The sequence below is a fragment of the Carcharodon carcharias genome, chromosome 12 (assembly GCF_017639515.1).
Source record: "Carcharodon carcharias isolate sCarCar2 chromosome 12, sCarCar2.pri, whole genome shotgun sequence".
NCBI lineage: Eukaryota > Metazoa > Chordata > Chondrichthyes > Lamniformes > Lamnidae > Carcharodon > Carcharodon carcharias.
The window spans coordinates 103,705,715-103,731,624 of NC_054478.1; the positions used below are offsets into that span (position 1 = coordinate 103,705,715).

General features: G+C 44.5%; 1 protein-coding gene across 1 annotated transcript in view; it reads right to left on the reverse strand.

Annotated features, from left to right (window-relative positions):
* The window catches only part of dnah7 (dynein, axonemal, heavy chain 7), a 616,407-nt gene that overhangs the window by 393,092 nt on the left and 197,405 nt on the right, over positions 1-25,910 (reverse strand). The window lies entirely within an intron of this gene.

A 25,910-nucleotide genomic window follows, 5' to 3' on the forward strand; every position in this document is an offset into this window, starting at 1 on the left:
TATACATTTGCTCCCCTCCACCACCAATGCACAGCCGTAGCAGGGTATACCATATACAAGATGCACAGCAGCAACTCACCAAGGCTACTTCAACGGTCCCGTCCAAACCTACAACCTCTACCATCTAGAAGGACAAGAGCAGGAGATGCATAGGAACACATGACCTGCAAGCTCCTCCCCAAGCCATACACCATTCTGACTTGGAACTATTTCACCATTCCTTCACTGTCATTGGCTCAAATCCTGGAACTCCCTCCCTAACAGCATTGTGTGCCTAAACCACATGGACTGCAGTGATTCTAGAAGGCAGCTCACCACTGCCTTCTCAAGGGCAGTTAGGGATGGGCAACAAATGCTGGCCGTGCCAGCGATGCCCACATCCCATGAACAAATGAAACAAAGTTATCAAATTTGCCAAGGAACTAACAGGAGAATTTGGTTGGTATTTCTTAATTACCTACCATTTTTACCATACAATTAAAATGTTGTAATTTTATTCCAAATCATAGGCATTGTTCCCTAATCTTTTGAACAAAGAAATATCTGCAGAATATCATCTCTTTCCACTATGAACCTATAGATGCTGAGACTAGAAATTCAACAGTATTGTTACACTGCCAGAAGCACGCCAGGGCAGGATTTCTGTCTATCGTTTTGCTCTGACATTGCACCTACCAGAAAACCGAGCTCATCTCATTTGAACAGTGAAGTAGATAGGATGTGTAAGGTCAGATTGCAACCTCATAGTTAGACCTGGGGGTTTTAGATACACATGTAGAGGCTGGAGTAAAACCTGAGATGGACTTTGACTGTAGCCATGCTGGAAAGGAAGAGCAAGGGGTTTGAGGGTGAACTGTCACTGAGGAGCAGGAACTTGGTGTTGCAGGTGGATATATAATCAGTCCATTGGTAGTGTAGAACTTGAATACTGCTGAAAAGAGAGACATGTTGCTGAATCTTTTCGTCTTGCACATCAGGGCAAATACAAGAATGCCAAATTTCAAACAAATACAACAGCTTATACTACAGGAGAAAAGGGGTGTCGACTTTGATTGGCCGAGGCATTGCCATGGAGAAATTAATGGGGAAATATAAGCTCTCCATGCTTCCAGGTAATTCAAAAAAGGTGCAAGACATGAATATGTTCCCTTTGTTTGCGAAGAACAGGTCCACATGTATGTCTCTTCTATCAAGTAAGCTTCAAATGCTACGATGCACCAGGGAGGGGGAAAGTTACCTGGGCATTTTGTTCCAGAAGGCAATTACAACCCTCAGGCTAGGGTCCTCTGATTTGGTCCGTGGCCAAGGACAGGAGAGTGTGACTGCAAGTTTGGCTGGTATGAGGATCTAGATGGTAGAAGTGGACGAGCCTCAGCCCTTGCAATTGTCCAACAGGTTTGAGGTGCTTGTAGCTTGTATAGATGAGAGTGGAGGCTGGAGGGTGGATGAGCAAAATGACCATGGCACCATGGAGCAGGCAGCCATTCAAGTGGGTGGAGTAAATAGGAATAAAAACAAAAAACTGCGGATGCTGGAAATCCTCCGTCATCCCCTACTCCTCAACCCGCACCTATGGCACCTCCCCATGCCCACGCAAAAGATACAACACCTGCCCCTTCACTTCCTCTCTCCTCACAGTCCAAGGGCCCAAACACTCCTTCCAAGTGAAGCAGCATTTCACTTGCATTTCCCCCAACTTAGTCTACTGCATTCGTTGCTCCCAATGCAGTTTCCTCTACATTGGAGAGACCAAATGTAAACTGGGCAACCGCTTTGCAGAACACCTGCAGTCTGTCCGCAAGAATGACCCAAATCTCCCTGCCGCTTGCCATTTTAACAGTCCACCCTGTTCTCTTGCCCACATGTCTGTCCTTGGCTTGCTGCATTGTTCCAGTGAAGCCCAACGCAAACTGGAGGAACAGCACCTCACCTTCCGACTAGGCACTTTACAGCCTTCCGGACTGAATATTGAATTCAACAACTTTAGATCTTGACCTCCCTCCTCCACCCCCACCCCCTTTCTGTTTCTTCTCCCTTCCTTTTGTTTTTTTCCAATAAATTATATAGATTTTTCTTTTCCCACCTATTTTCATTATTTTTAAATCTTTTATGCCCCCCCACCCCCACTAGAGCTATACCTTGAGCGCCCTACCATCCATTCTTAATTAGCACATTCGTTTAGATAATATCACCAAGTTCAACACCTCTGTGTTCTTTTGTTCTTTTGTCTGTGACATCTTTTGATTATCTGCTCCTATCACTGCTTGCTTGTCCCTACAACTACACCACCCCCCTCCACTTCTCTCCCCCTACCCAACTCCCACCTTAAACCAGCTTGTATTTCACCCCTCTCCTTGGATTCACTCAGTTCTGCTGAAGGGTCATGAGGACTCGAAACGTCAATTCTTTTCTTCTCCGCCGATGCTGCCAGACCTGCTGAGTTTTTCCAGGTAATTCTGTTTTTGTTTTGGATTAAATAGGAATGCAGTTGTAGTAAGAGAAAGTATAGTCAGGGGATAGACACAGTTCTCTGCAGCCAACAGCATGAGTCCAAAAGGCTGTTCAGGGTTCAGGACAACTACCCAGGGTTGGAGAGGTACTTGCAGTGGGAGGGGGAGGATCCAGTTGTTGTGATCCATGTGGGTACCAACAACATAGATTGGACTAGGAAAGAGGTTCTGCTAAGTGAGTATGAGCAGCTAGAATCTGAATTAAAAAGCAGAAGCACAAAGGTAATAACCTCTGGATTGCTAACTGAGCCACAAGCAAATTGACATAGGGCAAATAAGATCAGAGAGTTGAATACATGGCTCAAAGATTGGTATGGGAGAAATGGGTTTCATTTCATGGGGCACTAGCACTAGTATTGGGGAAAGAGGGAGTTATACCATGGGGATGGTCTTCACCTGAATAGTGCAGGGATCAGTGTTTTGGTAGGTCACATAACTAGGGTGGTAGAGAGGACTTTAAGCTAGATAGTTGGGGAAGATGTAGTAAATTAATGAGAAAGGACAAGGCAATACAGCAGGGTAGTCATATAGGTAATGATAACCAGAGGCCAGAGATGAGAGTGATGGAGGAAGGTTCAGCGTGTGTGGGAAAATGCTTGCACAAGGCTCTGAAAGTCCAGCCACACACGCACGCACACACTTCTCCCTCCAGAATCACTCGTGGTCCGACTGTGCACAACTGAATTGCTAGCGGGGGCAGATGCAGGGGGAGGACTTGCTTAGGCTGTCAATGAAGCTGAACAACACCATTACATATTACTCAGTGAAAGTGAATATATTTTCAGATTGTAAAGTGACAAAATGTGTTCATCCATGCAACCACTTGTGATCAGAAATTCTTAAATTTTGTAGGCCTACCACTTCTTCTAGTTCTGCTCTGACATCCGCAGGAGGGGTTTGACAGCCTGTGCAATGGTTAGCCCAGTTGCCTCTGATGGCTTCGATGTGGGTCCTCTAGAGAGCCGAAGCCTTGAGGGACCTAACTTGCTTTGATTGTACTGCTGTGGGCCAGCTCTCCCTCTGTGGTGACAGAGGACGTGGTTGAGCGTGTCACAGGCAAAGGAGACTCAGAGGGAAAGGACAACCCCTGAGGTTCCTGAGTGGATGACCCAGGGATGTCCAGCTGTCACTCTTCCTCCTCTCAGGTGCCCAATGTCCCCAGCCTGATTCCTTGAGGGGAGCACCTGGAGGAACATCGAGGTGCCCCATTTCACTCTCGTGTTGCCTCTGCAACAACTCACCCATGGCTACCACAACGGAGTGCAGGTCCGCATACATCTCCAAGTTATGCTGGATCAGGGTCTCCATGTTGTCCGCCATCCTCCCCATGGAGACCTCCATACGTGTGGGCACCACTTCATCAGAGAGCAGGTGGAGGCACTCCTCCAACTCGCATGCCACTCTGTTGAGGGCTTCCAACAGCTTTGTGTGATTTTCCCCCACCTTCTACTGACTCTCTGGGATGAGTTGGAAGGCCCAATCCAGAGGCCTGTCATCTGACTAGGACCTCACAGATGCCTCTTTCCCAGCAGTCCTCTGAGTGCCAGAGAGCTCAGCTGAAACTGGCTCCTCCTGCTGCGGATACGTGTCTATGAGATGACCACCAGATTGTGAACCCGAGCATGCTCTAGATCTAGGTTCCACTGCGGTGTGTGTCTCTGTGCTGGTAGAGGGTGTGGGTAAGCATTGTAAGGACATAGATGAAGCTGAGGGACTGGCTGGCTGAGGTTGTCAGTCGCTTGACACAGCTCCCTGTGAACCAAAGCAGAGATATTTAGTGCATGTTAGCAGAGTCAAAAGCAGGAGAGAGAGCACTCACAGCTGTGTTGAGAGAGGGATGATGTGGTGCAGGATCCTCACATGGGTTTTCGCCGTTGACCTCACTGTCGCTGCAGGCATAGTCCACGTCCTCAGCAATAAGTGCGATGGCACGCTCCTCAAAGTGAGTGGGGGTTCAATATGGGCCACTCCACTCCCAGCCTGGTACCTCTCCCTGCTCTTGTGAGACAGCTTCCCCTGCATGAAAACAGATAGAGTGTGAGCAAGATGCACGGCACTGCGTGGAATGTTGTCTGGTGAGCGGAGCCATGGACAGGATGAGGGCACGAACTCCAGAGGATATGTGCCTGATGGAGATTTGAGGGTGTGTGTGAGTTAGTGGTGTTGTCCCTTGAGATGTGAGATCCCTGTGGATATGTGATGGGTTGGAGTGTGTGAGTTGAGAGTGATGAGGTGATTGACTTACCCTGGTGGAAGAGGCCTTTTATCCTCTTCCTGCAATGAATGGCTGTCCTCTTTTGCAGGACATTGGCACTGACCAGCGCTGTCACCATCTCCCATGCTGGATTGGTGACCTTTCTTGCTGGTCTTCACCCAGAGTGGGGTGGTAGAGGACTTTGCAGCAGGCCTCTACTGTGTCCTGTAGGCGCTCAGGGGAGACGTCGTTAAATTTAGGGGCAGCCATCAATCCCAGCAGCTTCCAATCTCTTGAAGAATGCTAGCTCTGTACAGGGATGCCCAGATTACTGAAGGCCTGAGGTGGCAGCAGAGTGGGCGAATCAGAGGCCACCCACCAGCAACCCAACATGTTTCCTAGATTCCTAATTTATTAATGACGTGGCTCGCACCGGGAATGGGGCGATATCACAAAAAAACTCCATTGCGGCTGGCGGATAAAATGTCCTTTTTCCTGCATTTAGTGCAAACCTAGGGCAATTCCGACCAGAATGTGACAGGAAGGTACTGAGTGTACAAATCTACAAATGCACTAGCAAATAAGGTCAGAGTTTGCATGAATGGTAAAAAGACAGAATTAAAGGCTTTGTATTTGAACGTGTACAGCATTCGTAACAAAAGGATGAGTTGATATCTCAAATCGAATTAAATAAGTATGACCTGATCATCATTTCAGAGATGCGGTTACAAGGTGACTAAGGCTGAGACCTAAATATCCAAGGGTATTTGACATTTCAGAAGGACAGAAAGCAAGAAAAGGGTGGTGAGGAAGCTCTGTTATTTATGAATGTCATTAGTGCAGTAGTGAAAGATGACCATAGCTTTTTTTTTATTCTTTCATGGGATGTGGGCGTCAGTGGCTAGGCCAGAATTATTGCCCCTCCCTAACTGCCCTTGAAAAGGTGGTGGTGAGCTGCCTTCTTGAGCCACTGCAGTCCATGTAGTGTAGATACACCCACAATGCTTTTAAGGAGATCAGGAGATCAAGATGAAGAATCAGTTTGGGTAGAGATAAGAAATAGCAAAGGTAAGAAGGATCATTTATAGGCCCCCTAACAGTAGCTACACTGTAGGACAGAGTATAGAGAAAGAAATAATGGGGGCTGGTAAGAAAGGTACTGCAATAATCATAGGTGATTTTAATCTATATATAGATCGGATGAATCAAATTTGCAAAGGTAGTCTGGAGGATGAGTTCATAGAGTGTATTTGTGACAATTTCTTAAAGCAGTACATTCCTGCGCAAACTAGGGGGCAGGCTATTCTAGACCTGGTAATATAAAATGAGACAGGGTTAATTAATGACCTCAAAGTAAAAGAGCCTCTAGGAAACAGTGATCATAGCATAATAGAATTTCACATTCAGTTTGAGGGTGAGAAGTGTGGGTCTAAGACTAGTGCTTTGGATGTGAATGAAGGCAAATACAAGGATATGGAGACAGAGTTGGACAAAATGCATTGGGAAAATAGGTTAAAAGAGAGGATAGTAGAGGAGCAGTGGCAGATATTTAAGGAGAAATATGATAACTCTCAGCCAAAAAAATCCATGAAGATAGGCTCTAAGAGGAGAATGCACCATCCATCACTAAGGAAGTTAAAGATAGTAAAAAAAAAATTGAAAGAAAAGGCATTCAATACTGCGAAGATTAGCGGTAAATCAATAGATTGGACAGATTTTAGAAACTAGCAAAGGATGACTAAAAGAATAATGAGAAGTGAGAGCTTAGAGTATGAGAGAAAGCTAGCTAGAAATACAAAAAACATATGTAAGAATTTCTACAAGTATTTAATGAGGAAAAGGTAGCTAAAGTGAGCATTGGTCCCTTAGATTGTGAGACTAGGGAATTAATAATGGGAAACAAGAAAATGGCAGAAGCATTGACCAGGTATTTTGTGCCTGTGTTCACTGTAGAAGGCACATAAACATCCCAAGAATACTTCAAAATAGAGAGGTAAAAGGGAGTGAAGAACTTAAAACAATAGCAACCACCAGGAAAAGGATGCTGGAAAACTATTAAAGCTGACGGATGACAAGCTCCCAGGACCTGGTGGCCTGCATCCAAGGTCTTAAAAAAATGGCTGCCGAGAAAGTGGATGCATTGGTTGTGATCTTCCAAAATTCCCTAGATTCTAGAAAGGTCCCAGAGGATTGTAAAATCACAACATAACACTTCTAGTCAAGTAAGGAGGGAGGAAACTATTGGTCAGTTAGCTTCACATCTATCATAGGAAAAATGTTAGAACCATTATTAAGATGGTAATAACGAGACATCTAGAAAATAATTGTATAATCAGGCAAAAATCAACATGGTCTGGTGAAAGGGAAATTGTGCTGGACTAATTTATTCAAGTTCTTTTATTAAAATTTGGCAGATGAAGTCAAATGTGAGAAAATGTGTTCATGTCCACTTTGCCAGGAAGAATGGAAAAGCAGAATAATATTTAAATGGAGAGAGACTGCAGAACTCGATTGCACAGAGGGATCTAGGTACATGAATCACAAAAAGTTAGCAGGTAGGTACAGCAAGTGATTAGGAAGGCAAATGGAATGTTGACATTTATTGCGATTGGAACCCTGTATAAAAATAGGCAAGTATTGCTACAGTTGTACAGGGCCTTAGAGAGATCACATCTGGAGTACTGTGTACACTTTTGGTCTCCTCACTTAAAGTATATAACTGCATTAGAAGCAGTTCAGAGAAGATTCATTTCACTGATTCCTGAGATAAAGGGGTTAGTTTATGAGGAAAGGTTGAGCAGACTGGGCCTATACCCATTGGAGTTTAGGAGAACGAGAGGTGTTTTTATTGAAACATATAAGGTCCTAAGGTGGATGCTGAGAGGATGCTTCCCATGTGGGGGAATCTGGAACTAGGGGACACAGTTTAAAAATTAGGGGTTTCCCATTTAAGACTGAGATGAAGAGAATTGTTTTCTCTCAGAGGATTATTAGTCTGTCGAATTCTCTTCCCCAGAGAACATTGGAGACTGGATCCCTGAATATATTCAAGACTGACTTAAGATAGATTTTTGTTCGACAAGGCAGTAAAGGATAATGGAGGGAAGACAGGAAAATGGAGTTGGGACCACAATCAGATCAACAATAATGTTATCAAATGGAGGAGCAGGTTCAAGGGGCCGAATGGTCTACTCCTGTTCCTAATTTTTGTGTTGTATGTTCTTGTGTAAATACACATTATCTCAACTGATTATCTTAAAATAGTTGTTAATTTAGCTAATAGCATGCTCAGGATTATTCAGCATGTGCTGTCTAATTACAGAATCACATCTAAGAATTGATGTTTTGTTTTGGGTTTTGCAAACGCAGGTTGGTTGACTATGGCCTGTACTCTACATGTTACAAACAGCCAGAGGAACATGTTATTTGATTCAATCAGCCAATTATTAGGGTGTAAAGCCTACACACCTGACATTGCATTGGCACTGAAATTCATGCATAATTTTGCTCAATTATATGGTAGAACGTCTTTTTGGATTGATGGTAGCACTTTATCAGTGGAAAATACCATTTGTGTCACCACTTCATAGTAGCAATATGAAATGGCTTGCTTAACCTGTTGCTCACATTTTTGAGGTGCTTTGCCTTCCCAGGGTAATTTGAGGTACACCAGGCACTTTCAGCTACAAAAGTAGCAGCCATTGGCCCATTTGCAAGTTTGTGCAATACACAGCAAAAAATGATATAATCTGGATAGCCACTGTCCTGCAGGATAGCTTTGATGTGCTCTGTTTCTACATCAAGCTTGCAAGGAATTTAATGACACCCTCTGTAATCTCCTTCCACATGGCACTGCCTGCTTGCCTCACAGGGCTGCCTTCAATCTTAATCCCTTGGATTGGATTTCAGCTAAGAGAACAGTGTGATTAGGCTCCTTGAAATTGAAGGTTGTTCTATTTAATTTTTCTCTAATTGGGGCTGTTCAGTTCTGTTTCTTCTTCCCGTGTTACTATAGACTCTTTAAGCAGCAAAAGGTTATATATAATGCCGAAAAGAGAGGCACTTTGCCAAAGCTTTTCGTCTTGCACTCAACAGGATAAACACAATAATGCAAAATTTCAAAGCATCAGGATAATTCATACTACATGAGAAAAGGGGTGCTGATTGGTTAACAAGTCGACTCTGATTGACCAAGGCATTACCAAGGAGAAAGCAATAGGGAACTATAGGCTCCACATGCTTCCGGGTGACTCAAAAAAGGTACAAGACTTGAACAGATTCTTTTTATTAACAGAGAACGGGTCCCTGCATATGAAGGTATGCTGCTTCTAGCAAGCGTAAATGAGCTATGTTATGAGGGTAATTTGAGGTGGACCAGGCATGTTTCAAGTCCAAAAGTGGCAACTTTTGGCCTATTTGCAAATTTGTGCAATACACGGCAAACAATGATGTAATCAGGATAGCCATGGTCCTGCAGGATAGCTTTAAGGTGTTCTATTTCTGCACCAAGTGGAAATGTTTCAGCAGCACAATTAATGACGTCCTCAAATATGTAGTGAATTTGTCCAATCACTTACTCTCTGAAAGCGAAGGATTTGTCATGATGCGTAGCTTCAAATTTGGTGTTCTTACATCCCACATCAAATGAGGAGAGATATTTGCTGAGCTTAACTCCTCTATTCACAACTATCCCACCACAAAGCAGCATCCAATAAAGACATCGAGTCCTTGAAAGCATGCCTAACACATGTAGTGCGCACACATTGTGAAGTAACTCATGACTTGTCTGATTTTCACAGGCCGTGCATATGTCTGGTTGCATTGCAAGGCCTCAGGACCAACCCAGACATACATATTTACAAGCCTGACAAAGGCTCAAATGTGATTATGTTGACAAAATGCACGGTGTTCTTAATGACATTTCCAAATCCATATCTATTGGCTCTGCCCCCAAAAATGATTGCACAGCCTTGCTTGTAAGCAAGCTACAAATACTTTTGTTGTCTTGTGTAAGTTTAACGAGCTGCCTTGTCTCATATATGATAGGATTCGTTCTCATGGCTCAATACATCCATACATGAATGGGCTGCCTAAGACACACAAAAGTGATGTCCCATTTGTTGTAATATGCTTTTAAGGGATAGGAAAATGGCATCACTAGAAAGGAAGTGTGTTGAGCTATCCAGTTTAATTTCACTTTTGCTTTTTCAACAGAACACAGCACACAGCTCTGGTGTCTTCAAGCTTTCTGTCCATGTATAAATGTTCCCATGTGCCTGGTCTCAATAAAAGAGCCCAAAATATGTTTGCACAATCCCATATGAGCGATTGGTGCCTTTATATCATTATAAAAACATAACATGGTGTACAGCAACGGTTCCTTCTAAACAACATGGTGCTCAGCCTGGAGCAAGATTAAGTACAGGTACGACATGGAGAACAGTTTTAGATCATGCTACCCTTGACATTTTGGTGAGACCACAATGAAGTCAAAGCATCAGAGAGTGTTGCAGGAAAAGCTTTAAAGAAACACTGCTCAAATAAAGAGCTGGTGAGCAGATGGATCCCTTGTGGTGAGATTGCAACACATAGCCTGTAAGTTCAGTGAGCAGGACAGCATGTCAAGAGGATTTGCACCAGGTTAGCTCAGTTGGGAAATGCGAGTGACCAGAGTGTGGGCCAGATCAATAGCAAGCAAGGGAAAGTCAAACAACCAAAAAAGTAAACACTAAGTTATCAAAATTGGGCCAGAGAAGTTTGCGATTATAATGGACTGAGCATCAGAAAAGTGCATGAAAGTGGCTACAGCGAAATTCATCCATGATACTGCAGGAGAAAGAAGGTCAAAGGGATATTGTCAAAATGTCCATAAATTTCTCCAGCTTATATTGGGATGTAGCTAACCGAATATCCAAACTCAAAATATTTAAGCACCATGGTTGCTTGATTCAGGTATGTCTGACCCAGGCAAGCAAGCCATAAAAATTCACCTACCAATTGGGAATGAAGTTCTACACAGACTGAGCACATCAGGATTAACAGCAGAAGAACTAAAGGATCCCCAAAAAGTATGGACCACATTGGAAGACCGGTTCAGAATCAGGTTATTCATCAATTAGCGTTCGTGTCATTTCAACAACAGTCTACAGAATCCAAAAACCACTTTGTCCGATGCAGAGAAAAGGATATGTTTGCGAACTTTCAAGTGCAGAGTTAGCAGACAGAATTGTTGAGTTGGTGATCGCATCCATTCGCATGGAAAAATTCTAGAAAGATCTACTAGAAAAGCCAAAAACGTATATCATCAAAGAGCTACTCAATGATGGACATAAGTACAAAGTGATCCTTGCAGGTCAGCAAAGCTTACAGGTCCCAAGTACAACCCCAATTGTTGACGTGCTTACTAAAACACCTAAGCCTAGTATAGAAGGTGTGGCTTTCCGCATGTACCAAGGAAATGCCCAGCTGTCCACCAATTCTGCAAAGCATGTGGCAGGAAGAGCTATTAGGAGCAGCAGTGCACTACAGCAAAGGCTGATGCAACTACAAAGAGCCACCAGCTGATCGCCGCCATGTTGTGGTATGGGCTGGTCACTTTGACCCCTCCCCCGGACTTTGTCACAAAAATCCAGAAATTGTTAGTCGACTTCCTCTGGGACAAAAGATTGCACTGGGTCGCTGCTGAGGTTCTGAGTCTCCCGCTTAGGGAGGGTGGTCTGGCGCTAGTGTGCCTACGCACACAGGTGGCGACTTTCCGCCTTCAGACCCTGCAGCGATACCTTTACGTCGAGCCTCCTCCAAGATGGTATGCCCTGACGACGTATTTCTTCCGTCAGGTGCACGGCCTGAACTATGACGTGCAGCTCCTGTTTATAGAACAGATGGGCCTCGGTGGCTCCTTGCAGGCGTTGCCCGTCTTTTACCAGGACCTGATCAAAGTCTGGAATATGGTTGCCTCGCGACGCAGCTCTCCCCTGTCAGGAGTAGCGGCTATCGTCAGAGAGCCGCTGCTCAGGAATCCACCCCTCCGTCCTTTTCAGTGGTTGGCAGAGAGGAGGCCTGTGGCCGCAGGGGTGACCAGGATCGGGGATGTGCTGGGTGGCGGAAGACTGGGCTGGATGCTCCCGCAGGAGTTGGCGCGTCACACGTCTGTGCTTGTCCAAGTCGCAGCCGATGCCATCCAGGACCTGAGAACAGTCGTGCTCGGACCCGATGTTATTTTGGGTCTTGAGGTGGCCCAGGTGCGTGGTGGTCTTCCGTCTGAATGTTCCCCTGTTCGGACAGAATTCCACATTGGCCCCAAGCCCCGAACCCTCCCTTGGGTGCTGGTGCCCCGCAATATGAGCCGCCTCGGGGACATGCCCTCTGTGCCATTTCGCACGGCAAAGAGGAGAGTTTTGTATGGACTGCTGCTGCACACCTTCCATTTTCTCACCCTTGTCCACCACCTGGACACGCCCTGGCATGCCTTGTTGCCGTCCGGCGGCGGAGGCCCCCGTTGGGAGGCCCTCTACGGAGGTGTCCTCCCCCTTTCTATCGGGGACTTGGGTTGGAGGATGTTGCATGCAGCAGTCCCCTATAATAGGAGAATGCATAGGTTCACGGACTCCCAGGACACATGCCCTTTTTGCGGTCTTGTGGAGTCCGTGGACCATGCGTATATAGGGTGTGGTAGGTTGCACTCCCTTTTTAGTTACCTGAAAAACCTGTTATTAATGCTTTGTTTGCACTTCAGCCCCACGCTCCTGATCTATGGACACCCGGTGCGGAAGGGGGTCGGGAAGGAGGAGGACCTCCTCGTGAACCTGCTCTTGGGCCTGGCCAAGTTGGCCATTAACAGGTCCAGGCAGCGGGCGATCGACGGTGGTGTCCCGCCCGATTGTTTGTCCCTCTTCCGCGGCTATGTTCGCGGCCGGATGTCCCTGGAGAGGGAGCACGTGATGTCTGCCGGCACACTCGAGGCCTTCCGTGCTCGGTGGGCAGCGCGGGGACTGGGGTGTTTTATTGACCCCTTTAATCACATTTTGGTTTAAAGTTTGTAAGTTTCCTTTAAACTTTGTTCTTGGTTTTACAGCTGACCTGAATTAGGGGCTGTGCCTGATTTATCCCAATTTTGTTAATTTGGTTTTATTGGTTTTAACTCGAAAGAGTTACAAAGAGCCATGCACTCAAGTACACCATACAAAACGAGTATCTTCAAGCAATAAGAATGACCATCTGTTATTCCATCAGAAACATACAGGTGATGTGATTAACAAACCAAAGCATGCCAATAATGTGCATGACGAGATGAAGAGCAGGAAACAGGTGATTCACACCATCAATCTCATGGAAAACACAGATGCCATCACTAACACACACGGGCATAGATCAGACAAGAAGATTCACAAAAGAGATAGTTTATTGGCCAGGTATGAACAATGACATTGAAGTCGTCATCGGGAAGTGGGAGGCATGTCAAAAGTATATGCCAAGTCAGCACAAAGAACCACTCATTCCACATGAAGTTAATACACATCCTTGGCCCGAAATCATATTTGGTCTCTTTCAAGTCCATGGCACTGATTTCATCGGTCATCATCGACTACTTTACCAAGTATTCCATTATTCAACAGTTGCACAATATGTCAAACACAACTGTCAGGCACATTCTATGTGCAATTTATTTGGTAAGCCTAGAGAGATCATGACAGATAATGGTCCGCAATTTACTGGTAATCCATCTCAGGATATGTGAGAGAAGTGGAATATCAATCACACTACTTCTTCTCCTCATTACCCTTGATCTAATGAATGATTCTCATGGTGAAATCCATAATTCTCAAATATAGACAGACCAAGCAAGATCTACCAATGTGGCAGCCAATGTGGTACCATTATTCAAGAAGGGAGGAAGGGATAAATCAGGGAACTACAGGCCAGTCAGTCTAACCTCAGTGGTGGAGAAACTATTGGAAGCAATTCTGAGGGACAGAATTAATCTACACTTGGAGAGGCAGGGATTAATCAAAGACAGGCAGCATGGTTTTGTTAAGGGGAAGTCATGTCTGACCAACTTAATTGAATTTTTCGAAGAGGTGACCAGGTCTGTAGATGAGGGCAATGCACTGGACTTCAGGAGGGCTTTTGATGAGATCTCGCATGGGAGACTGATAACGAAGGTAAGAGCACATGGGATCCAAGGCAATTTGGCAAATTTGATCCATAATTGGTTAAGTGGCAGGAAACAGAGGGAGATGGTCGAGGGGTGTTTTTATGACTGGATGCCTATCTCCAGTGGGGTTCCACAGGGATCAGTCTTGGGTCCCTTGCTGTTTGTGGTATATAAACGATTTAGACTTGAATGTAGAAGGGCTGATCAGTAAGTTCGCAGATGACACGAAAATTGGTGAGGGGGTAAATAGTGAGGAGAATAGTCTTAGATTACATGACAATATAGACGGGCTGATCAGTGGTAAATGGAATTTAATCCGGATAAGTGAGAGGTGATGCACTTGGGCAGGACAAACAAGGCACAGGAATACACAATGAATGGTAAGACCCTGGGAAGTACCGAGGATCAGAGTGACTTGGTGTGCATGTCCACCGATCCCTTAAGGTAGCGGGACAGGTAGATAAGGTGGTTAAGAAGGCCTATGTGATACTTGCCTTTATTAGCCAAGACACAGAATATAAGAGCAGGGGTGTTATGCTGGAACTGTATATAATGCTGGTTAGGCCACAGCTAATGCAGTTCTGGAATCCATATTATAGGAAGGATATGATTGCACTAGAGAGAGTGCAGAGATCTACCAGGATGTTACCTGGGCTGGAAAGTTTTAGTTATGAAGAGAGATTGGGGAGGCTGGGGCTATTTTCCCTAGAGCAGAGGAGATTGAGGGGGTACATGAATGAGGTGTATAAAATTATGAGGGTCATAGATAGGGTAGACAGGAAGGAATTTTTCCCCTTGGTGGAGGGATCAATAACAAGGGGGCATAGATTTAAGGTAAGGGTTAGGAGGATTAGAGAGGATGTGAGGAAGAATTTTTTCACCCAGAGGGTGGTGGGAACCTGGAACTCACTGCCTGAAAGGGTGGTAGAGGCAGATACCCTCAAAACATTTAAGAAGTGTTTGGATGTGCACTTGCGATGCCATGGCATACAAGGCTATGGGCCTGGTGCCGGAAAATGGGATTAGAATAGTTAGGTGCTTGTTTGATCGGTGCAGACTTGATGGGCCAAAGGGCCTTTTTCTGTGCTGTAGGCCTCTTTAACTCTATGATTCTACACATTGCAATGTTACAGCTGAGGGCAACACCTTTAAGTGCAACTATTCCATCACCAGCAAAGCTCATGTTTGGCAGACCAGTGAATACCAATTTACCTACTCTTCCCTATTCTACTCTCTCAGAAACTAGAGGGCAACTTGTAAAACTGTAGGAGAAAATGACCAACATGCATGCTAAAAACGCAGGACAGAACTTCCAAGTTTAGAGTTAGGACAACAAGTTTGAATCCAGGATCCCACAGAAGGTATGTGGCAACCAGCCAAGGTGACAAGGGTTGGTTCAGAACCAAGATCCTATGAAGTCATTACCCACAACAGTGAGGCATAACTGAGGGCAAATCAGATCCAGTGCAGCTCCTCAACCACCTTACAGTCCTATTGCATCTAGGACAAGATCCAAAATGCAAGCAGGAACAACATCCAAGAATGACAATCTCACAGATCACTGTGAGCAAATAAAGACACTTCCAGACAAGGTTACCATGACAAGATCTGGGCGACCCAGCAGATTACCTCTACACTTTAGAAACTCAACTGTTCCACGTACTTATGTAATGGTAACTAAACATGAACATGTATTGTAAGTAGTTATACTTCTTTGGAAGGGGGGAAAAGTATCTTTAAAAGAAATATACTTTTAAGAGATAAGAGCATGACATCACTGGAAAGGAAGTATCTTGCGATCCAGGTTAGTTTTACTTATGCTATTTCAGCAGAACACAGCAGGCACAACCCTGCTGTTGATGTCTTCAAGTTTTCTGTCCGTGTATAAATATTCCCATGTGTCTCGTCTCAATAAATGAATCCACAATGTGTTTGCACAATCCTTATGAATGATTGGTGCCTTTATATCATTATAAAAACATAACACCATTGAGCCCTATTTTATCAATGACGTGTTTTGTGCAGCATGAACTGGCCAAATGGTTGAGTGAATTACTATAGATAGTACTTAGTGACTTTTCCACATACACAGTGAAGGATTGCTTCACTTTCACCACTAAAACTATACATGGCCTACATATTGATGGCAACACTCAGTCAAGTTCAGTTTTAATGACACAATGTACACCCAAATAGATGATGTAGCCATGAGATTCCTTCTAGTCCAGCATTCACTAACATTTTTGTCGGTTTCCATGAGAAATGTGTTCTGATGGAATGAGCTCTAATCTCCTACCCCATGCATATTTCTGATAGGCACCAAATTAAGAAGCAGGAACTCAAAGGTTATAATTTCTGGATAATTACCTGAGCCACATGCAAATTGATGTAGACAAATAAAATTAGAGCAATGAATGTGTGGCTCAAAGCCTGGCATGGAAGGAGTGGGTTCCAGTTCTTGGGGTACTGGTGCCAGTATTTTGGAAAGTGGGATCTGTATCATTGGGATGGTCTACACCTGAATCGTGCTGGTGCAGGTGTCCTTGCAAGCCACATAACTAGGAAAGCAGAGAGGGTTGTAAACTGAATAGTACGGACAAGGGATCAAATTTGGGAAGATGTGGAAAACCAAAGAGTAGAGACAAAGTAAGACAGAAATGTGCTAATATGGTAAATGATAAACAGGTCATGACAGGAAGGCACAGAGAGTACAAATCAAAGAGTAAATCAGCAGATAAGGCTAGACGCTATAAAAAAATATTAAAAGGACAAAACTAAAGGGTCTGTATCTAAATGTACATAACATTCAAAACTAAGCAGATGAACTGATAGTGCAAATAGAAATGAATAAGTACGATCTGATAGCCATTACAGAGATATGGGCCGGGATTTGCCGTGCCTGCCGGCGGTGGGAGTGTTGGGTGGCGCGAGCAGGCAATATAACATGATTGATTTCACAACAGCGTGAAACCAGTTCGTGATCATCCACTCAGCCTGCCGATGGTCGGCCACGTTTCCTGCCATCGGACATCGGGAACCTCAATGTAATATATCAGCATATCATTATAATGCTAGCCCACTGGACTCATTCCCCACCCCCCTGCCCACTGCCCCTCTGGATCATGTGCCCATGTTGGCAGGAAAACACGCCAATGTGTTTCACAACAGCACATAAATGTTGTGTACCTGGCAGGCTGCACTTCGCTCGGGATCTCAGGATATGCTTGCCCACCTTGCTTCAGTTAGCACTCTCAGTCATCAGCGCCAGGCTTCACAGATAGCAACATCACTTTTAGGGGGGGCTAACAGGTAGGTCTCTACCTACCAGATCAACCACATGTGGGTAGCTTTTCAATGGCTGCAGGGCTAGAGTTTGCTTGGGGAAGAGGGGGAAGCGGCCTCAGGTAAGGTATGAGGCTGCAGGACAAGAGCTGTACTAGGGAAGGAGGGTATCCCAGGATATGTGTGGGGGCACATGTTGATCTGTGCAAGTGGCCTCAAGGTGGTGAGGGCTGAGGAGGCAGTCTCCAGAGGAGATGAGGCCAGATGGACATGTGAGGGTATGTTTGTGAGAATGGGTGGTGATGTCCCTTGAGCTGGCAGTGAGTGAGATGCAAGTGAATGTGTGATGGGCTTGAGTTTGTGAGTTTAGGATGAGATCGTTGGCATACCCCGGCTGCACGAATTAGATCATTCGTTCTCTATCTGCATTGGATGGCCAACCTCTTCTGTGCAGCACTGGCACTGACCACCACTGCCATCGCCTGCCATGCTGGATTGATGATGCTGCTGTCCGTCCTGCAGCCAGGGCAGAGGTAGAGGGCATCACTGCGGGCCTCCATGGCATCCAAATGGCATTCCACTGATGTGTCTGAGATATGTGTGCACAGCCGGACTTTAAATATGGCGCCCTGCATGAAAAAGCAGCGAGGTAATGTCATGGCGGGTGAATGAGAGCCCGCCCGCCATGGAAATGGCGTGTTTCCCGGGAATGCATAAGTAACGCGGCGGGCTTGGGACGATACGGCGTGAAAACCCACCATCATGGCCAGCAGGTAAAACATCATTTTACCCGCCCACTACCACACATAGTGCAAATCTGGGATGAATCCACACATGGCTACAGGATGATATAGATTGGGACCTGAATATTGAAGGGTACATGACATTTAGGGATGGGACAGAAAGTTAGGAAAAGATGGAGGGGTGGCTCTGTTAATTAATTATGGTATTAGCACATTAGAGAAGAATGACCTAAGTTCTGGAAACCAGGATGTAGAAGCGGTTTGGGTTGAGATGAGAAATGATAAAGGCAAGAAGACACCTGTGGGAGTGGGGTACAGGCCTCCTAATTGTAACTACACTGTAGGACAGAGAATAAAAGAAGAGATAATGGGAGCTCGTCAGAAAGGCACAGCATGAGAGCATTTTAATTTGCATATAGACTGGAAAAATCAGATGGGCAAAGGTAGCGTCGATGAGGAGTTCATAGAATGTTTCTGGAATAGTTTCTTAGAACAGCACATTCTAGAGCCAACCAGAGAGCAGGCTATACTAGTCCTGATATTGAGCAACGAGATAGGATTGATTGATAACCTCCTAGTGAAGGCACCTCTAGGTAGCTGCGATCATAATATGATTAAAGTTTACATTCATTTTCAGGGAGAAATGCATGCATCCAAGACTAGCATTTTAAACTTAAATAAGGGCAATTATGAGGGCATGAAAGCAGAGTGAACTGGCAAATGAGGTTAAGGGATAGGTGAGTACAGGTTCAGTGGCAGACATTTAGAGGGATATTTCAGAATACACCATAAGACCATAAGACGTAGGGGCAGAAATAGGCCATTCAACCCATCAAGTCTGCTCTGCCATTCAATGAGCTCATACACAAAATAAATACAGTTCAAAGAGAAGAAAAATTCCAAGGGGAGGGCCTACCACCTCTGGTTAACTAAAAAAGTTAAAGATAGTATCAAACTTACAGAAAAAATATATAATTGCACAAAGATGGGTGGCAGGTCAGGAGATTGGAAAGAATATAAAGAACAGCAAAGAATGACAAAAAGGTTAATAAAGAGAGAAAAATTAAAGTACAAGAGAAAGCTAGCTACTAATATAAAGACGGAAAGTACTTAAATAAGAAAAGAGTTAAAGTGAGCATTGGTCCTATAGAAAGTGAGTCTGGGGTACTGATAATGGAAAGTAGGGAGATAACAGAGGAATTAAACAGGTGTTTTGCTTTGGTCTTCATTATAGAGGACACAGGTAACATCCCAAAAATAGCTGTAAATCAGGAAATAGGAGGGAGAGAGGACCTTGGGAAAATTACAATTATCAGGGAAATGGTTCTGACCAAATTGTTGGGGCTGCAGGCTGACAAAATCCCAGGTCCAGATGGACTTCACCCTAAGGTTTTGAAAGAAGTGCCTAGTGAGATAGTTGATGCTTTGGTTTTAGTTTCCTAAATTCCCTATTCCATTAGATTGGAAAATAGCAAATGTAACTCATTTATTCAAAAAGGGAGGAAACAGAAAGCAGGAAACTACAGGCCAGTTAGCCTAATATCTGTCATAGGGAAAATGTTAGAAGCTATTACTAAACATGTTATAGCAGGGCACTTAGAAAAATTCTTGGCAAACAGGCAGGGTCAACATGGTTTCATGAAAGGGAAATTATGTTTAACTAATTTATTGGCGTGCTTTGAAGGAGTCACATGTGCTGTGGATAAAGGGGAACCAGTGGATGTACTATACTTAGATTTCTAGAAGGCATTTGATAAGGTGCCACATCAAAGGTTATTGCAAAAAATAAAAGCTCATGGTGGAGGAGGCAACATATTGGCATGGATAGAAGATTGGTTAGCTAACAGGAAGCAGAGAGTTGGCATAAATGGGTCTTTTTCTGATTGTCAGGATGTGACAAGTAGTGTGCCACAGGTATCAGCGGTGGGGCCTCAACATTTTATAATTTATATAAATGACTTGGATGAAGGGACTGAAGGAACGGTTGCTAAATTTGCTGACGACACAAAGATATGTAGGAAAGTAAATTGTGAATAGGACATAAGGACGCTACAAAGGGACATAGGTAGTTAAGTGAGTGGGCAAAGATCTGGCAAATGGAGTAAATGTGGGCAAACGTGAAATTGTCCATTTTGGAAGGAAGGATAAGAAGGAAATATATTATTTAAATGGTGAGAGATTGTAGAGTTCTGAGATTCAAAGGGATCTGGGTGTCCTAGTGAATGAATCATAACAGGCTCGTATGCAGGTACAGCAAGTAATTAGGAAAGCCAATAGAATGTTATTGTTTATTGTGAGGGGAATTGATTACAAAAGTAAGGAGGTTATGCTTCAATTGTACAGGGCACTGGTGAGACCACGTCTGGAGTACTGTGTACAGTACTGGTCTCCTTATTTAAGGAAAGATGCAAATGTGTTAGAAGCAGTTCAGAGAAAGTTTACTAGACTAACACCAGGAATGAGCGGGTTGTCTTATGAGGAAAGTTGAATAGGTTAGGCTTATATCCACTGGAGTTTAGAAGAGTAAGAGGCGACTTAATCGAAACCTTTAAGGTCCTGAGGAATCTTGACAGGGTGGATGTGGAGAGGATGTTTCCTCTAGTGGGGGAATCTAGAACTAAGGGTCACTGATTAAAAATAAGGGGTTGCTCATTTACGACAGAGATGAGGAGAATTTTTTTCTCTCAGAGGGTCGTGAGTCTTTGGAACTCCCTTCCTTAAAAGACGGTTGAAACAGATTCTTTGAATATTTTTAAGGCAGAGCCAGATAGATTCTTGATTAACAAGGGGGTGGAAGGTTATCAGGGATTGGCAGGAATGTGGGGTTGAGGTTACAGTCAGATCAGCCATGATCTTATTTAATCGCAGAGCAGGTTCGAAGGGCCTAGTGGCCTACGCCTGCCCCTAATTCGTATGTTCATATCATCTATTAGAACATGTTACAGGAAGAGCTTTTATAACAACTTTCTCTAATTTCACAGTTAAAAGCAGGCTCTCTTCTCTATTGTAGTCCATCACAGGTGTGGTGGGCCATAACAAACTCACAGACTACTGCTCCTTCCTTAGCTCAATTCAAGACTGCTTTTTCACAGCTAAGTCAGTCAACATTGAGAAAATGGAGGGTCAGTGGTAGCTGCTGATTTGTTGAGGCCATTGGGAACTTACAACAAGCAAAACTGTGCACTTTAAAGCAACCTGATTGATTTCTTTCAAGTGCAATTCAGAAAATATCCAATAGCCTGGCAAGTATTCTAATACCTTCCATTTCATTTCACAACAAAATACCACTGAGGAGAAAACCAAAAGTGGGCAAGAATATCATGCCTAAACTTTACCTTTCATTCATACCTACATGTTCTTTGCTTTTTCTGTCTCACTGACCAGCCCAGATAAATCAACCCAACGGAATAGGCAGTTCTGATGAGGATTTTCACTTGGTGATATGCATAGCATGTGGCAAAAGTGGAGTATGACAGTGGGCAGCAGAGATCGACAGAAGTCTTCACCTTCCTATAGAGCTGGGGACTTAGATTCAATGGTGCTGTTCTAAGCTGAATGCTGGATGAATATCATGCCTACATAGAAGCACTGAGGGCAATCTTAGAGGACCTATGTAAGATGGTAGTGGGTCACAGCAGAGTCCAACAAATACTTAATGTCAATATCCAAGAGATTTTGATAAAACGTAGTGCTACCTGATAAAAATGACAAAACCAGAACCCATATAGGTGGATATGTTGAGGTTAAGAGAGTGAGTTAATAAGAATCCAAGGGAGTCTCTTAATGCAAAAATAGGATACAAGAGGATAAGGGGATATAAGTATAATGGAAAATAGGGAATGATCAGGGGTAGTCACGTCAGTAACTAAAACTTCAAAAACATAGAAGCCCCACAAGATAACAAAATCACGGAAATGGCCAAGGCTATGGATGAAGGAAGTAACATGAAGGATGAGGTTGATGGAGGACAGAGGAGCAATGAAGATGAAGGAAAAGAGACTAGGAAAATTAAGGAGTCAACTGAAAATCACTTGGTGCAGAAGCTGAAGGAAAAGAAATGAAGACTAGTCAGGAATGTATAGATGCTAGATTTGGGATGGTAGTAAATGAGGGGTAAGAAATTAATTTCTGTAGTGCCACTTCCAGCCACACTGCATAGCCAACATTAAATCCCTGGGGGCAGACAGCTCCAGATGACTCTATCACGTTGATGTGATGCCAAGATTCCAAATTTGGATAACAGAAGTCCTGGCAACACCTGTGTTACCCAATCCTGAAAGAAGAAACATGAAGCAGCAAGGTATCTTGTGCCCAGTAGTAATATTATTTAAAGGGTCAGACACTCTGGTTACTGATAAGTAAGATTTATAGAACTTTTTTTCTTTTGGAAAGTATCTGAACGTGCACAGAGGAGTAGGTGATCTCTCCACACAAAAGTTTTAACAGGTATGATGACAGCTGTGTTGGTGCCTCTGCACCTATAGCATGATGGGAATGGAGCAGAGACTGCAAGAGGGCAGGTACTTCACCATGCTCTCTGCCAACTTGCAGTCAGACTCCTCCATGCTCTTGGAAAGTGACAAGAGGCTGTAAGGCAGGTCGGCCAATGTATGCCTAGTGACTTACCATGTGCTGATCCAAACTCTATAATATCCTCCAAGGTAAGTGTAGTGTGAGTATCTGAGCTGGTGGCTGCAATTGTCAGATCAAATGTTGGGGTCTGTTCATCCATCCTGTGCTATTGTTCTCTCTCTCTTCCTCCTTGAACTGCTGTTTCTGGGCTGGCAGCAGTTCTTGGGTGAATGAAAGCACTGACTCAGAAGGGGAAGAACATTGAGGGAAGAGAGGTGGGGTGGTCACGGCATCAGCAGCTTGTTTATCATGCCAGATTGCAGGATGAGGGGGAGCTGGGGTTGAGAACGGCATAAGGCCATTTCCTCAATGATGCTGGAAGCTGCGGTCCCCATTGCGGTCAGTCCCATGATGCAGAGAACCATCTTCTCTTTAGGATTCTGAAGGTGCAAGTGGCCTTGACCCCCACCAGCTCTGCTCTGCTCCCTTCTATTTATGTTAAATTGACCTTCAAAATAGAGGGAAGAATGTCAGTGGTTGTGCAGAACTGTGTTTGGGTGATATGCCTGCTAAAGCTGAATAGCGGGGGGTATTTAGAGGCAGAGAGAGATGGGTGTTGGTTTGGCAATATTGGTGGTGTCTGAGGATGAGTTGGAGAATCTGCATGTTAGGCACGAGTCCCGAGTTCAAGGGAGTGCTTCTGGGTAACTGATGTCATATTGGTGCATTGAACAAGGTGAGAGGTTGATGTTGTGGTGGGTAGGAAAAGTGATGTCAAGATTGACGTTGACCACCCATATGAGGTCATTAGACCTCTTGTACAACAGCTGCCAGGTCACTGGGTCCACATTCTGTGAGTTGATCTTCAAAGCCACCTGCTCCCACTCGTTTCCGAGAGTGGCCCCCTGTAGAATGATGGCGTCTCTCCACCTGCTGACAAATGCTTCCAGAACTGCATCTGTCAATCTGAATCCCTCTGTGCGTCCTGTTGTTCAGTTGGCAAGAATTGCCATTGCAACAATCTTTTTTTCAGGGGCAAGCTGTCAAAGTAAAAGCAAGTTACCAATACCACATGGCATGTAGCAATGCTGCCAGCACTTCCTGCTGTGTGCAGGAGAGAAGAAAAACAATGCTAGAGGTGCAGGAGTTTGCACAGAAATCATTCAGATGAGTTGAGGGGACAAGTTTTTTGTCTTATCCACATCACGCTGCAGTTCACAGCCAACACACCCAAAAGTCAAGGTGAATCAATTTTGCACCCAATAACTTTAGAAGAGATGTTTGAGGGATAGAAAAGGATTTGCTACTCATTGAGGAAAATATGCCAGAGGAGTATGGCCAGATATCACTTGACAATGGCTGCAAACCACTGCCACAGAGATCAACTTATGGCAAATGGTGGAAGGCAGGCAGAAGGGTTATTAGGTGGAATGTGTTCTCCCAATTCCCTTTCAGCCATATCTCATTCAGTGCAATGACATCGATGGAATGAATTGAGCCCCTCTCCTCACCCTTCACCCCCAACAACAAGCACAAGGAGCTCATGGGACTTCTCTGTCACTAAGATTGAGACCTACCCCATCAGTAGCCTCTGCTATTTCTCTCCCTTTGCCTAGCTCACCAGGCCAAACTTCCTCTACAGTTTTCTCTGGCTTAGCCCTGAACTCACATCTTTCTCTAGTTTCTCTCTGATTTCCCCTCATGCCCTCTCCAAGCTTATTTTATCCAGGAAACCCAGCATTTCCTCCTCCCTCCATCCCATTCCTAATAAACTGCTGACCACCCAGCTTCCCAGGTTAACTGATATTGTTAATAGTCCCTGGTTCTTCATTTTTTTTCTTTCATGGGGTTGGGCGTTGCTGGCAAGGCTAGAATTTGTTGCCCATCCCCAATTGCTTTTGCAACTGAATGGCTTGCTGGGCTATTTCAAAAGGCAATTAAGAGTCAACCATATTGCTGTGGAGTCACATGTAGGCCAGGCCAGACCATGTAAGGATAGCACATTTCCTTCCTGAAATGACATTAGTGAACCAGATTTGTTTTTACAACAATCAATTATAGTTTCATGGTCACCATTAATGAGACTAGATTTCAATTCTAGATTTTATTAATTGAATTTAAATTCCATCAGCTGCTGTGGTAGGATTTGAACCCCTGTCCCCATAGCATTATCCCAGGCCTCTGGATTACTAGTCCAGTGACAGTACCACTAAGCCACCATTCCCCTCCTACAAATATACCCCTTGGCCCCTGAAATATCATGCCCATCCTCAAAAACCAACCCCTGGCCCCATCGCCCTCGCCAACAACTTTCCCCTCTCCAACCTTCCTTCCCACCCCACAGCTCTTGAACATGTATTGCTTTCCCAGAACTCCATGTTTGACTCCCTCCAAACAGGTTTCTGCCCCTGCCACAGTACCAAAATGCCTCTTATCAAAGTCACAAATGACATCCTAAGTGACTATGCCAAAAATAAACTATCCCTCCTTGTCCCCTCAACCAGTCTGCAACCTTTGACATGCTTGACTACAGCATCCGCCTTCAATGCCTCTCCATCATCATTCAGCTGGATGGGCTTCACTTGCCTGGTTCTATTCTTATTTGTCTAATTGTATCTTACAGTATCAGTTGCAATAGCTTCTCTTCTTGGACTGCAACTTCTATTATCCTCCAAGGATTTATCCTTGACTCCCTGCTATTTCTCATCTACATGATACCCTCGGAAACATCCAAAAACACAGTATCTGTTTCCAAGGATACGCTGTCCTTTGTCTCTTTTTCTTTCTGGGTTATCCAAGGCTTGGGAATAAAGCTAAAAGGAGGCAAAGACTGCTGCAAGAAGACATAAATACCTTTTCAGGACTGCTAGTGAGGGCTGCTCCCCCCTGTCTACTTTGGAACTGTTTTCTCAATACCCCGATCACTGCCAGATCAGCGACTCCTCCCTCAACATCGTGGAGCCTGACCCTAGGATCACAGACTTCACCAAGCTAAGAGAACACCCCTCCCAAGAAAAGACCTCCCTCTCCCCCGCAACAGGTCAGTCATCCCCAAGATTCAGACTAACACTAAGGATTCAGATAGTTTCCCCCCACCTCCCCCCAACCCAATCCCTGCCACACTACCACTATCCAAAGTAGAAAACTGAATGCTCCTGGCTTGTGACCCCCCCTCTGAAGCATTCCATGTCTGACAGGCAGTCAGTCAGGCTGGCTTCTGGATAGGGAACTTGCTGGAAAAAAGAGAGAAAATCAGGGCGCTCCTGGTTCCCAAACACGGCTCCTCGAACTCTGCTCAGAGATCGATCCCCAATAAAGATCAAGACCATAATGTCTAACGTGAACAATTTTAGCCTGTTTAATCAAAATTTGACAATTGTGTTAAGGTGGTGTGGCAAATTGCATGATGAACAAGGCAGATTCCTTTCTGCTTACATTAGCATTCAAACGGCAGT